The following is a 15,364-nucleotide window of genomic DNA, read 5'->3' on the forward strand; positions in this document are numbered from 1 at the left end:
AGCACATATCCCAATGTCCAGCTCATAGTAGGCACTCAGTGTATGGTAATTGCTATTCCCACTGTGTCTCATAAAACCTCACAGCCTCATTCTCCGGAATGCGTTAGCACTAATGAACAGATAGTAGTGTGGAGAAGAGTGAATGAGCCCATGAAGAAATGAACCTGGATCTATAGGGATGTGCCTGTGAAAATAGAGATCATAACATTACCTTTTATTGTTGCCTGCATGTTAGATTTCTTTTTCTAATTTTTATTTTCTAGGCAGCCCTCCCCTTGCAAACAAGCTCTTAACAATTCTCACCCTGAAAATTCACGTGTCTTCATTTTTCTTAAATGGGAATTTTGTACCCAAATGACTTTTAAGGCTGCCACCAAGTTCATCATCCTGGCAGGTTCTATTCACTGTTGCTCCTGTCACTGATGGATTTGTTAAGAAATATCTAAACGGTTTTTTAGTAACACTATTTTCAGGAAGGCCGAGCCTTTCCAACTCCAGACAGCAGCCTGGTTGTGGATGTTGGGAGACCGCAGAGCCGTAACACACGGCACATGTGGATGAGGCCATCTGAGCTTCTTGGCATTCCTAATGATGATAATGATCCCACTTGGTGCAGGCACCCTCCCTGCAGCTGGTGTCCGTTCTGCGCAGGAATGAGGTCATTTGGTAGGGAGGGGGAAAGATGGGGTTGAGGAGGAAGGATGAGAGAAGAGGAGGGGAAGAAGCTGTCACATCTGTATTCTTGGTGGAAAAATAGAAACATATTTGCCACATGCTTGCTTTATTTATTAAGAAGAGGGAATGGAGAGACTAGGGGATGGTGAGGAACTGTTTCATAGGAGGTGCCCGCCACTGCCCCCGCCCGAAGCTGCACTGTTACCAGTATTCACAGTAACAAGCAAATCAAATCTCCAGGGTACTGATAAGCCTATGAATCTAATCTCTAGAATATTTGAAATTGCTCAGCACAGGATATTACAGCAGTTTAGATCCCAGTAACTACTTTAGAGCTGTATAGAAGCCTAGTTCTAGACACTCCACCTCTCCTCCTACTGCAAACGTGTCTAAAAAAGAGAAATTGAAAATCATCGTTCTTTGGCAGTGTAGACGGAAGTGTCAGATCATTCTTCATCTGCTTCTCAATGTCATCAGCCAAACCAAATAAACAACCTTTTTGTTTTTCTTAATGTAGCAGTAGTAGTCCAACTGGTGTGCCATAGGTTTATTTCTAGAACTTATCTACACAAAGACTGTGTCCCAGGGTTTGGAGTTCATGTTACAGTCTGTTGTTGTTGAGGGTTTTGTGAGGGGAGGGCTGAGCGAAAGAGGGGTCACTTAGGCATCCCAGGGAGGGATCCTGGCTTGGGCACGGCCAGCCAGTCATGGTGAACCGTTTGGCCATATCAGCTCAGGGTAACAGAAGTGAGTCAGCTCTGACTGAAAATATTAAAGGTGCTCTCAAGATGGTTTTGAACCCATCAAAAGCAAGCCAGCTCTGATTAGCCTTTGCGGCCTCAGTGCCTCAGCCAAGGCCTGAGACAAAGTAAGTGCTCAGTGAGTGGTGAGTGTGCCAGCAACCCAGTCTGCCCATTTCCCCATGGCTCAGGAGTCCTGCTGTTAGTGACTACAAATGACCATGAGTAATTATGTGAAGGAAAAAAATATTTTCTCCTAAATGCTGGAGAAAGAGGTGGAATTATTTAGGTAAATGTAATAGTTGACTCTCAACAGTGCTCCTGACTTGAGTTTCCAAGATATAAGAATGCTGGACTGGAGGTCCGACCTTCTAGCAAGCCCCTAAAATTTCTCAACCCCAGTTTCTTGGTCAGTGGGCTTCCTAGGTGGCTCAGCGGTAAAGAATCTGCCTGCAGTGCAGGAGACGCAGTAGATGTGGGTTCAATCCCTGGGTCAGGAAGATGCCCTGGAGGAGGGCATGGCAACCCGCTCCAGTATTCCTGCCTGGAGAATTCCATGGACAGAGGAGCCTGGGGGGCTACAGTCCATGGGGTCGCACAGAGTTGGACACGACTGAAGTGACTGAGCATGCACGCATGCATACAGAATGGGAATAATACTTTCTCAGCCTGCCTCCTAGAGTTATTTTCAGAATTAAATCTTATTCAGAAAGTCAAACTAATAACAACCATAGGAGGTAAGTGTTGTTATTGATTTGTTTTGAGAATACTGTAATCTTAAACATTTTTAGAAGAAAAAAAGATTTTTAGTTCCTTAAAGAAAAAATTCTTCAAAAGCATGTTTATAGGTGCCATTGTTGTTAACTGATAAATCCCTCTTTAAGCTTCATTTATTTAAAAAATAATGACAACCTTACGCCTTTTCTGGAAAGCATTTGTGACTTACCTCCAAATGTCATGTGTTTTAAAATCTAAAGTCAGTAGCTTCCTAACCCTTGGTGGTTTCAAAGGTTATTAATAATAATGGTATTTTTCAAGGTTACGAAGCTTGACTACTGACTACATACCAGTAAGTGGTCACAAATAAAACACTGCTTTTACCACATGTAAATTCTTCCCTGCAGTTTGGACTTCTGCAGACAGTGATTCAGCTACAGGTGTGTCATGGGACAGTAGGATTTTGTCCTGGATGGAGCACAGTATGTAAAATTAAGAAACAGTTAATTCCTGGGTCATTTTCTAGCAATGGCCTTAAATCATTTCACCTCGCTGAACCTCACCTTACTTATTTCTTCACTGAGAAAGCATGCAGTGACTTCACCAGGGCTTTACTACTCTCCCCAGAAGGCATTTGAAAAGAGGGAGGACATTTATGCTTGTCAAAATGACAGGGTGTGCAAAAAATGATAGGGTCGGGGGAGGATGCTGTTGGCATTTAGTGGACACAAGTAGGTCTGCTAAATTTTCCACACTGAGCAAAGCAGTCTCCCGAAAGGAAGAATTGTCTCCGTACAGCACAAATACGCACTCCTAAGAAACACTGGGTCAGAGCTGTGGAGAGTGAAAGGGAGACACAGTTAATAGTACCAGAACTATCTCAGGCAGACTGGGATGTATGGAGCACCTAGCCACAGTCCATGTCCACTTTTGTTTCCGTCGTCTTCCTCCATTCTTGTCCTGTCCTCCTTTCAAACGCTGGAATCCCAAGCTCTGCTAAGCAGCCCTCACGGAAGGAGACAGACAAGTCTGGACCACATACCTTCTCTATGGTCTCGATTCTACCAGGAAGACTAGCAGCAGGGTTACACTTAGCTCACTTACCCATCCCTGCGCTGGGTTATGCCTTAGTCACAGAGCTCCCCCTTGTTTCTCCCCTTCCCTCACCTTCAGAGCCTTGGGCACGGCCACCACCTTAGTGTGGCAGCTGCCTGAAGCATTAGTTGGGGTGGCGGGGGCTGGGGGCGCAGGGAAGAAGAGAAGGAAGGGAGAGTGGAGCCGGCTGCAGAGAACCAAAGCAGCAGTTTTCTTGGTCTACTTTCTTGGACTACCATTTAGACAGGGAAAACAAAACCCAAGTCAGGAATCCATTCCTCTCTTTTGACATATCAGCTGAAGGCAGCCTTCAAGTCCAGGTGGGTTTTATGCTTCTTAACTCCCATGCGTGGATAGAGACTGGGTTTCCAGAATTTTCTGTCTAGCCCCCTGGGGTTTTTCTCCTAGTTAAGCTTACTTTCAGCTTCTTAAATTGTATCTTACTCTTTAAAGAAAATCCATTGTGCAGAATTGTGTAAGGCTTGACATGATTGTCTAAACTAATTGCTTAAATATGGACATGGACAATTGTTGAAAAGCACTTTTGTTTGTGTCTTGGAATGAAAGTTGCCACCTACACAATAGTCTATTTTGAAATCTAAATGGATTGCATCTTAAAGAGAATAAAAGAACATAGAAAAAACTAAGCATAAATTTGTTAGGCCAAAATTAAGTTGATGTCTACATTTAGTGGGAAGGAACTGTAGAGAGTTGCCTCTGACACAGACAGTTCTCGCTCCTCTTTTGTTTCTCTTACCTTCTCACCCTGGTGTTTAAAGTTAAGCCTTTGGGAACATGTGGCTTCTGTACACTATAGGAAAGTGGCAAATATAAGCCACAAGAGCAAACAGCTCAATCTCTTGTTTCGTTTAGCACTGCTTCAGAGGAATAGCCTCACTTTTGAGGGACAAGCAGATCCAACAATGATCAGAGGCTTAGGCCATTGCTTTTCTAACTTTCCCATTAAACCCTAGGGTTTTCTAGAATTTACCAAAGATAGAACGGTTAATCAGGCTTCCCTGGTGGCTCAGACGGTAAAGAATCTCCCTGCAATGTGGGAGACTGGGTTCAATCCCTGGGTTGGGAAGAACCCTGGAGGATATGACAGCCCACTCCAGGATTCTTGCCTGGAGAATCCCCATGGACAGAGGAGCCTGGTGGGCTACAGTCCATGGAGTCACAGAGTCAGTCACGACTGAGCAACTAAGAACAAAGCAGAATGGTTACTTTGGGGAGAGCTCTTTAGAAAAAAAAAAAAAAATCACTGAGTGTTGTAGGAGAGGTTAGTAAGGTGTTATGGTTTTAAGAAAGATTCTTTTTTTATTAGTCTATTTTATACCTCACTTCTAAAGAACACGCAATACAGAAGAATAAAATAAGTAGTTGAGGGAATCAGTAATTGGAATATAAAACCAGAGATAAGAATGGGAAACCGAAATATATACTCTCTGGTCCTTTATTTTTGTTAGAAGTAAATCACAAATTTAGCTCTAAGCTTCCTAGTGGCCTAAGTGAAAGGGAGCATACCATTTTAATCACCCAGAGTCATCCCGTGGAATAAATTTATTAAGGACATCACAGGGTAATGTTCAGGAGCAGTGGTTGTTTTACCCATTCATTCATTTATGAACATTCCTTGAGCACCTTCTAATGTATTAGGAGCTTATAATGACAGAGCTCTCAGGCAATTTCAGAGAAAGGCATATCTTTATTAGATTTGTGTGAAGTGCTCTGTATATAAATATAAAAATCTCTTAAAATTGATTTTAGCCATGTTTTAATGCTAAAATGGAATGTTTACCTGTTTATGGATAAATCCAAATTAGACCAGGTGCATTTTCATGATTTTCTTTTTTTAAGAGAAGTCTCTGTAAATTCCTCCTGTCCTTCTGGGTCTTGTTAATTATCACATAAGACCTTAGAAGATGCCTCTCTGAGACTTATTTCTTGGAACATAGAGGTGGTTCCTTGTGGGTGAAAGTGTTCAGAGTCAGAATTTGGTCCAAAGGCAGCTCAGGAATGCCCTCCACAAAACATTTTTAAACGTTCTAGGCAGCAAGATTCTTTCCTCCAAACAGTCATCTGTCTACCTTCAACATAGAGAATACACATAAGTGATATGTTATTACCCTAAATTTAATGTTAGGTTGTCACACATCTACTTATTTTCAAGACAGTTGTTGAAACCACTGAAACCCTTTCCACAAATCAGAAATTTGAATGGATATCATTCTCTGTCAGCCCCAGTATTTTATATATCATGTATTTATAAATATATATTTTGTTTAATGACATTTTCATGATATGAAATATCAAATGTGTTATATATTTATACATGTATATTATAAATGTATAATAAATACAAATATATCACACAGGAAGCACATGCAGTTTACCTATATACCCTTAAATGATATAATATTATCATGACATATGTGTTATCTGTCATGTTATTTAGGCTACCAGTAGGCATAACTTGTGGTCTGAGGTGTCAACTCCCACAGAGCTGGCCAGGATCATATGATGTAAATAGGTGGATGTGTTTAAACTTTCTTGATATGTAACTGAGTATGGCACACATATGTTATAGTTATGTACTACCCTGGAGTTTTACATGAGCAGACACTCATAGTCTAGAAATCATTCAAATATGATACAGAGCAATACCCTTCCTAATGAACAGCATTTTTAAAAGAAATTCATTTACATGTACCAAAATTGTAAGAGAGGCTTTTGGTCCAAGATCTGTGTGGTGGTGGTAATTATAGCTGGTGGTGATAATGTGGGTGAGTACATCTAGTTGGACGATAGGCCTTAATGGCATGGTTCGTGTTATTTTTGTGATTTTATTAATTGAACCTCTAAGTGAGATAAATGAAGCCTCTCCTTCCTTTCCCTTGGCTTAGACTAGCTGATATGAGAAAAAAGGTCTGAGACATGAAATAGAAAAGCAAAGAAAAAGTAACACTGCAAACCCATAGATAAATCAATACTATGTTTATTTCTAATATAACCAGATTTAAAAATAACTATACTTTCAATTTTTACAAAGGCAAATGAAAAGCACCCCACCCTTCAACAATCATGTAAGTGTATATTAGGAAAACTTTCTGCATATGAAGTGGGATAAAGTTATAAATAACTTAGTGTTTAGTCTTGTTCTTTAGATATGTAAAGAACTAAAATGACTTGTAGTTATTTTTCAGGGCTTGGTTTTTTCTTTACAGAAAGGAAACTAAGTTGGAAAAGGACAAGATGACTAGAATCTTTAAAATCTGTAATGTGTAGTTTCCCTTACATGAAATTAAATTTAGTTCAACTCTGGGATAAATGCTATGTATAACACCATTGGAACTGGAAGTTCTCTTGCTCTCTATTTGGTTACTAGTCATTATTCCTCATTTCCATTCTTTCCAAAAACAAGGGTTTTCATGCTCTGTTGGCAGAGTGTTTCCTGTGCCTTTATCTTGTACCCTCCATATTGCTCTAGTTTGGGGCATAATTGTAAGTCATTGTATAATCCACCACAGCAAGCCTTTCATTCCAGAAGTAGCTTGAAAAAATTTTCAGTTTCCTAGGGCTGCTATAACACATTATCACAAACTGGGTGTTTTATAACAATAGAAATGTGTTCTCTCAGTTCTGGAGGCTAGAAATCAAAGTGCCAGCAGGGCTGTGCTTCTTCCTGCAAAGGCTTGCGGGAAGAATCCTTCCTTGACTCTTGTGGAATCTCCTGGTTGCCAGCAATCCTTAGCATTCTTTGGGTGGTGGTGGTGGCAACTCCAAAATCTGCTTCTGCCATCACATGGTCGTCTTCCTTCAATGTGTGTCTGTGTCCAAAATTCCCTCTTCTTATAAGAACACCAGTCATTGTATCAGGGCCCCCCTGTGTCCAATATGACCTCATCTTATTTATATCTGGAAAGACCATATTTCCAAATGAAGTCAGATTTACAGGTCCTCAGTGAACATGAATGGAGGGAGAAGGGGACACACACTAATCAACCTGGTGTAGGTGGTAGGAATCTTGTTGAATTCTGTCGCTCTGAGCATTTAGGGGGTCTGCACTTAAGCACTTCTACTTTCCAACCTGAAACAGGGCAATCTTGAGCTTTCCATCCACTTGGGACATGGATAATTGTATTCACTGTAACATCTCTCTTACCTGGAAATATATCCAAAGCCACAGAAACCCTAACTAATCAATTCTCTGGTCACTAGCATGGTGTATACCAAGTCTGTATTATTTTGTAAAATTGCCCCAGGGGCAGGTTTTGTTCTTCAGTATTCAAGTGCAGCTTTCTACTAGAAAACAGCATACAAGTGCTTTCAGGCATTGACTCTGGCCCACATTTAAGTCATTCCCAGATTCTATACTTTGTTCTTTATACATCTGGACATTAGGCTTACTTAAACTTGTGTAATTTTCTCCTCAAGGTATTAGCAGTGATGCCATTATACCAATTTCTTTTGCTGCTTGAGTGTCCCTAGTAGTCTCAGGACTGGCCAAAGGTCAGATATTTGTGTGCTTTCTAGATAGCATGTCATGTTTAAATCCATTCCTTAACCAAAGTTGCAGCTGTACTGAGGAAGGGGTCCAGGAATGGGTCGCAAACTCGCCTAGGCCCCCGACCCCATGTTCCTCCCCATGTATGTTTTCTTTGACTTACTTGATGGTTTTTTAGAGATTTGATTAGTTACTAACAATAACACTTCTCAGAGAAATCCAGATATCTGGCTTTTCTTGAAAACTCAGACTTGGCAACTGTAGGCCCATATTTCCACAGCTGTCCCTTCAAGCAGAGTGTGATGGGCTCTTGCCTACACTGTAGGTCACTCTGGACTGGACTACTTCATGTGTTTATGTTACCTGTCTGACCCAAAGGCTTAGGAATTCAGCGTTCATTTCTCCCTCATGTTGTTCAAAGAAACTATATGGAACACAATGGGGCAAAGGAGGGCAGATCACTGGTTTTCCCTCCCTCTGTTTTACACTGTCTTTGGCAAATTTCCACCAATATCCTTCAAGGACCCTTCAGTATCCTTTACAGGGCCTCTGGATTCCATAGCCTTCCCACCCTTATTTTTTCTCACCATCTCTGGTGTTACGGTTGAATTCATATGCAAGAACTGAAATTTTCAAATTCAAATTAATTTCAAACTTCTCTAATGAAGTTTGGACTTCATCAGTTACAGCACAGGCCCTTCTAGACACTTTTAAATGCCCTTTCCTAGCCTGTGGCTCCTCCTTTGGCCCTTCCTACTTGTCCATACTGCTTCCATGCTTCACTCTTACCCCTTGTCCCACAGTATTTTGACTTTATGTTACAACTGTCTTTCTGGAAGTCTCTTATCTCAGACTCTTACTGGTGTCTTCCCTATAGAACATGTCTGGGCAGCTGCTATCCTGGTTTTAGAGTCTCCCATTCTCCCTGTCTTGTCACCAGTTTCTTTTTGTACTCACAGCCCTTCAGTAGAAGCCTATTACCTAAAGCACTGACCCTGGAGTCCTGAACAATGCCTCTCTTGCTTTCCCCAAAAGTATCGATAACACTAAAAGATTCACTTATTCATTATCCTCAACACCATTGGCATGCTTGATCCCTACAGCCCATAGAAAATTGTATTTATGATTTTTGTAACCACATACTCTTCCTAGAAATTCACAGGATATAGTATCATGTTATGGCAATCACCAGCTGATGATAGAAGAACCCTAATTTGTCTTTCATCAAATATTTGGAAGACCTCGTCTTTATCTTTGTCTTACAGCTTCTTGGAGTTCCTTTTTGCTTATCAGAGTCATATGTTCATCGTAGAGGATGTGGAAAATACACAAAGATGCGAAAGAAAAAAGATCAAACTTACCCATAACCATAGCACCTAGAAATAGCAACTGCTAGCATTTTGATATGTTTGTTTTTATTTTAATTTCATCTTCACTTTAATCTCTTTTACATTTTAATCTCTTCCTTGCCCACTTCTTTAGTCCTCAAATAGTCTTGAGAGAAGGATAATTTCTGTGATTATCCCCAAAATTTAGAAGAAATAGTTATGTAACTCGAGAATATTCTAGCCTTAACCATTTCAGAATGTTCTCAACATTATATACATTCTTGCTTGTTTTATGTTAAATTATTTTAGCCTTCCACAACATGATTCTAGATTTTTCATGACTACCCCCAAGGAGTCTACAGAAGATCTGTATAGTCCTCTTGTTTTTCTGGTATAGGATAGATTGTATCATGGCCAACTCATGTGTGTAGAGTCCTGGCTTAGACTTAGACCTCTGTTATAAACCGAATGGTGCTCCCCTCCCCAAATTTGCATGTTGAACCCCTACCCTCTCCCTGAATGTAATATTAGGAAGTAGGACCTTTGGAAGGTGATAAAGATTAGATGAGGTTATTTATGAGGGCAGAGTCCTCATAAAAGAAATTAGTGCCCTTGAAAGAATCATGGGAGACATTGCTTCCTCTCTCTGCACTTCACTGTGGAAAGATATGAAAAGTCAGCAATCTACAATCCCGACAAGAACCCTTACGAGGACATCACCATGGTGACACCCCAGTCTTGGACTTCTGGCCTTTAGAACTGTAAGAAATAAAATTCTGTTGTTTATAAGCCACTCAGACTATGGTATTCTATTCGAGCAGTCTAAATTAAGATGGTATTCAAAAAAGGGATTCCTGACTAATCTGGCTGTAGATATAAGAAGATTCATACTTGAGAAAGGTAGTATGTAGAACCAGGTGCATGGTAGTGTCAGCTATGATGGACCAAGATCTTAAGGTGGGGTTTAAAGAGAAAAGGCAGGGAATAGAGAGGAAAGCCATTTAGGTGCATTTTAAATAGAAAATGTTAGGATACCAAGAATTATTACTGGCTGAAAGTGTGACATGACTGGTTACTGTGGTGAGTCTCAGTCCAGTCTTTCTGCAGGAAAGTAAGCAGGCAGTGAGATGTTACTTTAAGGAAAGATGACGTGATCTCTAGTTCTGAGTTTCTTGTCCAGCCTTAGATTTGTCAGTTTCAGATACTCATTACATCATCAGGGAAAAAGGCCAGTAAAAGCCCAGACCTCTCAGGCTGTAGAATCTGCTTATAAATTGGAATGGACAGAGTAGCTGTGTTTTTTCCAAACTCTGAAACATTACATGTTCTTGGGTATTACTGAAATGCATTTTGTGTTCTGCATCTTATTAAAGTGTTCATGCTATGTCCCTGTAAAACTCTGCTGGTCTTCTGCAAGTTGGGAGCATGCCTTTGGTTATCTGTTACCAGTTAGCTCCACTAGATAAAACTCAAGGCTGTGGGACAGGCCCCGGGTGGGACAGCTGGCTTCCTGCAGAGCAGCTTCCCCTTTCCTGGCTGGTTCAGAAATGCATATATCTGATCACAGAGGGCAGAGGTGTGAGCATGGCCAGCTTAGCATAACCTCCCTCCTACTGGAAAAATCATTTCCAGCCCAAGTTCTGACAGGAGTAACTGACCTCAGCCTTGTTTAGAATTACGAACTATGAGCAATATGCCCAGCCAAGTTATGAAATCCTCGAAGATCCTGATGACCTTTCACCCAACTGACCATCTGAATTTTCCTGTACTGTGAGAGACCCTGATGAAAACAGCATGTTTGGGTGGCCAGCTCCCTGCAGGGTGCTGCGATAAGTCGTCTGCATGCGCTTTCTCACTCACACCTCAGAGTAATCCCATGCAATTGTACTATTTTTATTCTCCTTTTGGGGGTGAGAAAAGTGTGGCTGGAAGAAGTTACCTGACTTTCCTAGGGCTGCAGATCCTCTGACTGGCAGAGTTAGAACTCCACCCTAAGTCTTGCCTGACCCCAGAACCCATGCTGTTACCGCCACACTCTACTGTCTCTCAGGACACCAGGATTTTAGAAGACTATGATAAGGCCCTGCCTATGGAATGAAACTTTCCACAATCTGATGCTTATAAGTGGGTATGGGTTTTAAGTTATAATTTCTTGAAGTGAAAAAATTAGGTCACTTCAGCAGGCAGACAAGAAAAAAATTGACTAAGAATCAAGTGAGGCAGATGTCTGTTCTTGGATGCCTCTACACATCTCCCATTAGTGAGTTCCTCTCTATCCCAGCAGCTTGAGATACTCACATCCCAGACCTAAAGCTTTCCTCAGCTTTAGTTCCTCAAACTTCTAGCTCAAACACGAACTCTCACAGTGGACGAGTTGAAGTCTCTCCACTTCGTCTCTCCCCAGCGCCTCGGTGCCCACTCCATTCACTTCATGCCCTCAAACCTAGAGGTGTCGAGGCATCAGTAAGACCAGTTTCTCCCTCCTGTTCCCTTCGCAACCGAGTTCAGAGGGTTTTTAGAGAAAAGGAAGGCTGTAAAACCTCCAGTGTTAGAACACTGAGTTAAGGCCCAATTTCTCCTCTGGAATCACAGTTTCATCTGTGAAGTTTAACTTAAAGTTCAGTCATTGAGTGATGTGTCTAGTATTCTGGAGCCCTGCTCTTCCTAATCTTCTGAACTTCACTCTCACTTGAGTGGAAAGGGGCAGCTTGGATGACACCCAGGAGGAATTTGGTGCAAGTTCAGGAAAACGTCCTTGGTAACATGCATCTCTTAAACAGTGTATTTCTTTTGAGATTTTGTAGACAGATGTGAGCTGAAGACAGCCTTTGGGGTAATTTCTCTTACCTAGTCAGCAGTACAAAGTAAGGCTTAAAGTTTTGTGGTTTTTCTTTTAAAAAGGACAGACTGACTCATTTCACTATTGACACAGTAAAGTACACTCAGAGTTGAAGAGCCTCACTAGATAATCTGAGTTTCTCTTGTCCCGCTTCTGGGAAATTACCATTTTAAAAACAAAATACCTTTTTTTATTTTCTAAAAGAGCTTTATAAATCACTGCCATTTGAAGCTATAAAGGGGGTGCTGGGGTTATTTTCTGGTGGGACTAACATGTCACTAAAGCAGGACTTTTGATATATTAAAAAAGATTTAAAGAAAAACAGTTTAGATTTTAATCATATTTGTAGGGTTTCTAAAGTCTTGGTTTCACATCCTTTTTGAGGCACTGGAAAACACTTCATCATTTGTCCTTAGCCTTGGCCTCCTTTAACCCTCATCTCCCTATCACTTTCATCTGCTTCTTCAATTCTGGCCTTTCTTCCTTTCATTCAGGAAGTATTTTTTCAGCACCTGTTATGTAAATAGCAGTGTTCAGACACTTAAGGAGGTGAGGAAATGAAGACAAAGACCATGTCCTCCGAGGACATAGGGTGTAGTTCAGAGGTTGCAAGTTTAAATGACTGCAGGAGACAGGAAGGTCTGTGAGATCAGGAAGGGGCCGGCGCAGGTCAGAGGTGTGATTTGGACCCTGCCAAGTTGGAAAGGACGCGTCACTCTGAAGGGACCATCATTACTCTAGTCAGCAGCTCCAGCTGATTGGAGCCATCCTAGAATGCCAGCCCAGCATGGTCAGAGCCTCTGGCTTGTCACGAGACTCACAAAATCAAATTTTTATGATATGCCATCAAGGCAACTAATTCAGATTCTTCAAAAACATTGTGTGGGCCAAACAAAACATGTTGGTGGGCTGAATTCAACCCATGGGCCTCCAGTTCTGGGAGTTCTGGTCTGGTTAGTGAGATAAATCATACATGTATGAAATCATTAATTTAAAATGTGGCTACTATGACTAAGCCCTAATGAGTGACACAGACAGTGCCTGCTGGAGAAGTTCAGAGAAAGGACAAGAAGGACCAAGGAGACAGGAGAAAGATGGGCCCCAGAGGCTGCACCAGGCAGGTAAGGGGTGTGAGGAAACTGGAGGGTGGGTGTGAAGAATGCGGAGACCCACTGAGGCCATGCGGTGGTGGGAGGCCTCCAGTGCCAGGCTGAGGAGATGGGACTCGACTTCCTAGGGCCCAGGGAGCCACTGAAGATTTGTTGATCTACTATTTTAGAAAATGAAAGTCGTCGGTGAGTAAGGGGTAAAGCAGCATGCAAGAAGAAACCATCAGCAGACTCTTGCCATTGTGCTTTCCTGTTTTCCACTCCACTTCCTCTTCCACCTCTCTGCACACATCCCCAGACTGTCCACCTAATGTACTTCTAAGAGAAGAAGCCACCCTCTAGCAAGATAGCTTTAAAGTACGCCAGTGCCCTAAACCAGAACAGGAAAATGAAATCAGACCAAATTAGAATGGTACCGCACCAAGGAAAAAAAGACAAACTGTAGCCGCCAAGTCTCCCTAGGAGTGGGGTGGAGGGGTGGGGAGCACGGTTTAAAAAAGAAATGGGGCATCTCTTTGAGACACAGATCTATGTAATAAGCAAGACCTAGGTGGCTCTAAAATGGGCATGGGAAGGTGCAGATCTGCATTCTAATTAGATATACTAGCTGATCAGGGGAGAAGGCAATGGCATCCCCCTCCAGTACTCTTGCCTGGAAAATCCCATGGACTGAGGAGCCTGGTAGGCAGCAGTCCATGGAGTCGCTAGGAGTCGGACACAACTGAGTGACTTCACTTTCACTTTTCACTTTCATGCCCTGGAGAAGGAAATGGCAACCCACTCCAGTGTTCTTGCCTGGAGAATCCCAGGGACGGGGAGCCTGGTGAGCTGCCGTCTATGGGGTCGCACAGAGTCAGACACGACTGACACAACTTAGCAGCAGCAGCAGCAGCTGATCAGGACTACCTCAGCAATAGCCATGGTCGGAAACCACCTAACATTTATTAGCAAAATTTTCTTACTTAGGTGACGAATAGATGTGCACATAGAATACAGAAAGGTGCCATTATAAAAGGGGAGGGCACACATTTTTCGATGTTACAATATATAGGAGTCTTGCAGATGATCCTAAAGGACCAAAGATGAGTCATCGCTAAGGACAGAGTATGTTTGTGAGATGACAGGCTCTTCCTGCACATCAGTGGACCATTCCCTGTGCCCCATCTTGGACCCTCGGCGTTGGTTAGCTCAGATGGGGCCAGGCTTATGGACTTTTAAACATCTTCATAGCTGGTTCAGGACCCTACACAATTTTGCTTGGCGATTGGAATCTAAATGTCCAGTTGATGTAGGCATTTGTTAGTTATTCCAGATCAGATCATGCATGGTATTAATTTTGAGGCCCTTATTTTACTTATCCTTATTCTTTATGCTTTACCTCACTTTAACCATCTCTTTTGCCTCCCTAATGATACTTAGAGATCTGAAACAGTCCACCACTCTCTGTGGTAAAACTGTCTTCTTTTAATACAGAGGATTTAATACTTACCAGTATTAGCATCCATTCCTTCCCCACTTGCCCTCTGGGTCACTGTATGCGTTACAGTCAATCCCTCACAGAGTCACACCAGCCCCTCCAAGCTTAAAAATGCCTCTACCTCTTCCTAGGGCTTCCCAGGTGGCACTAGTGGTAAAGAATCCACCTGCAACTCAGGAGATGCCAGAGACAAGGGTTTGATCCCTGGGTCAAGGAACGGCAACCCACTCCAGTAATCTTGCCTGGAGAATCCCATGGATAGAAGAGCCTGGCGGGCTATAGTCAATGCGATCACAAGAATTGGATACAACTTAGGGACTGGATCATCATAATTCAAAGGATGACAGCTTTAATTTTCTGTGTGCGAATTTGCGGGGCGGGGTGTGTATACACATACATACATACAGTTTTATTTTTTAAGCAACTGTATAAGCCAAATTGAAAAACTCTTGAGCTTCTACTGGCAGCTAATGTACAGAGATGAATGCTTTCTTGTCCGGAGTTTGACAGAAGTTATTTTAAGGATCATTTTAATTTGGGGGCTTTAATTTTCATTTTAAAAAACTTGATTAGCTAGTTTTTGTTTTCTAGTTTACATGGTCATAAGAAAAGTCAATCTGCAAAAAATCTCATTAAAACTCTGGGCTTTGGGGCACAGTTGGGAAAAGTAATTTTTAAAAGCATCTCATTCCTTGTATCTGTAAAGAGGGTTCCGGTTGAAGAGAGAAGCTGGTCTGTCCTGTTGTTTGAAGTATGGAGATGAAACCGAATCAAACGTTAAAATCTCTCCTGTCCCCCGCTCAAAACTGTCAATCATAACATTGCTGGTACTGAATGCGGACTGGAAAAGTTGCTTCTAGGCCTCCTCTCAAACACA

The 15,364-nt window shown here is 41.9% G+C and overlaps 2 protein-coding genes across 4 annotated transcripts in view; one reads left to right on the forward strand and one right to left on the reverse strand.

The window, feature by feature from the left end:
* The window catches only part of CMSS1 (cms1 ribosomal small subunit homolog (yeast)), a 395,179-nt gene that overhangs the window by 248,744 nt on the left and 131,071 nt on the right, over positions 1-15,364 (forward strand). The gene's annotated exons all lie outside the window — the stretch shown is intronic.
* The window catches only part of FILIP1L (filamin A interacting protein 1-like), a 308,683-nt gene that overhangs the window by 240,080 nt on the left and 53,239 nt on the right, over positions 1-15,364 (reverse strand). The window contains exon 1 of one of the 3 annotated variants that reach the window (XM_010841941.1): positions 5,029-5,485. The exons of the other annotated variants lie outside the window; for them this stretch is intronic. The gene's annotated coding sequence lies outside the window, so the exon portion shown is untranslated. Of the gene's footprint in view, positions 1-5,028; positions 5,486-15,364 lie in introns of those variants that run through there. 3 annotated transcript variants of the gene reach the window in all.

Source organism: Bison bison, unplaced genomic scaffold, assembly GCF_000754665.1.
Source record: "Bison bison bison isolate TAMUID 2011002044 unplaced genomic scaffold, Bison_UMD1.0 scf7180017864168, whole genome shotgun sequence".
Classification (NCBI taxonomy): domain Eukaryota; kingdom Metazoa; phylum Chordata; class Mammalia; order Artiodactyla; family Bovidae; genus Bison; species Bison bison.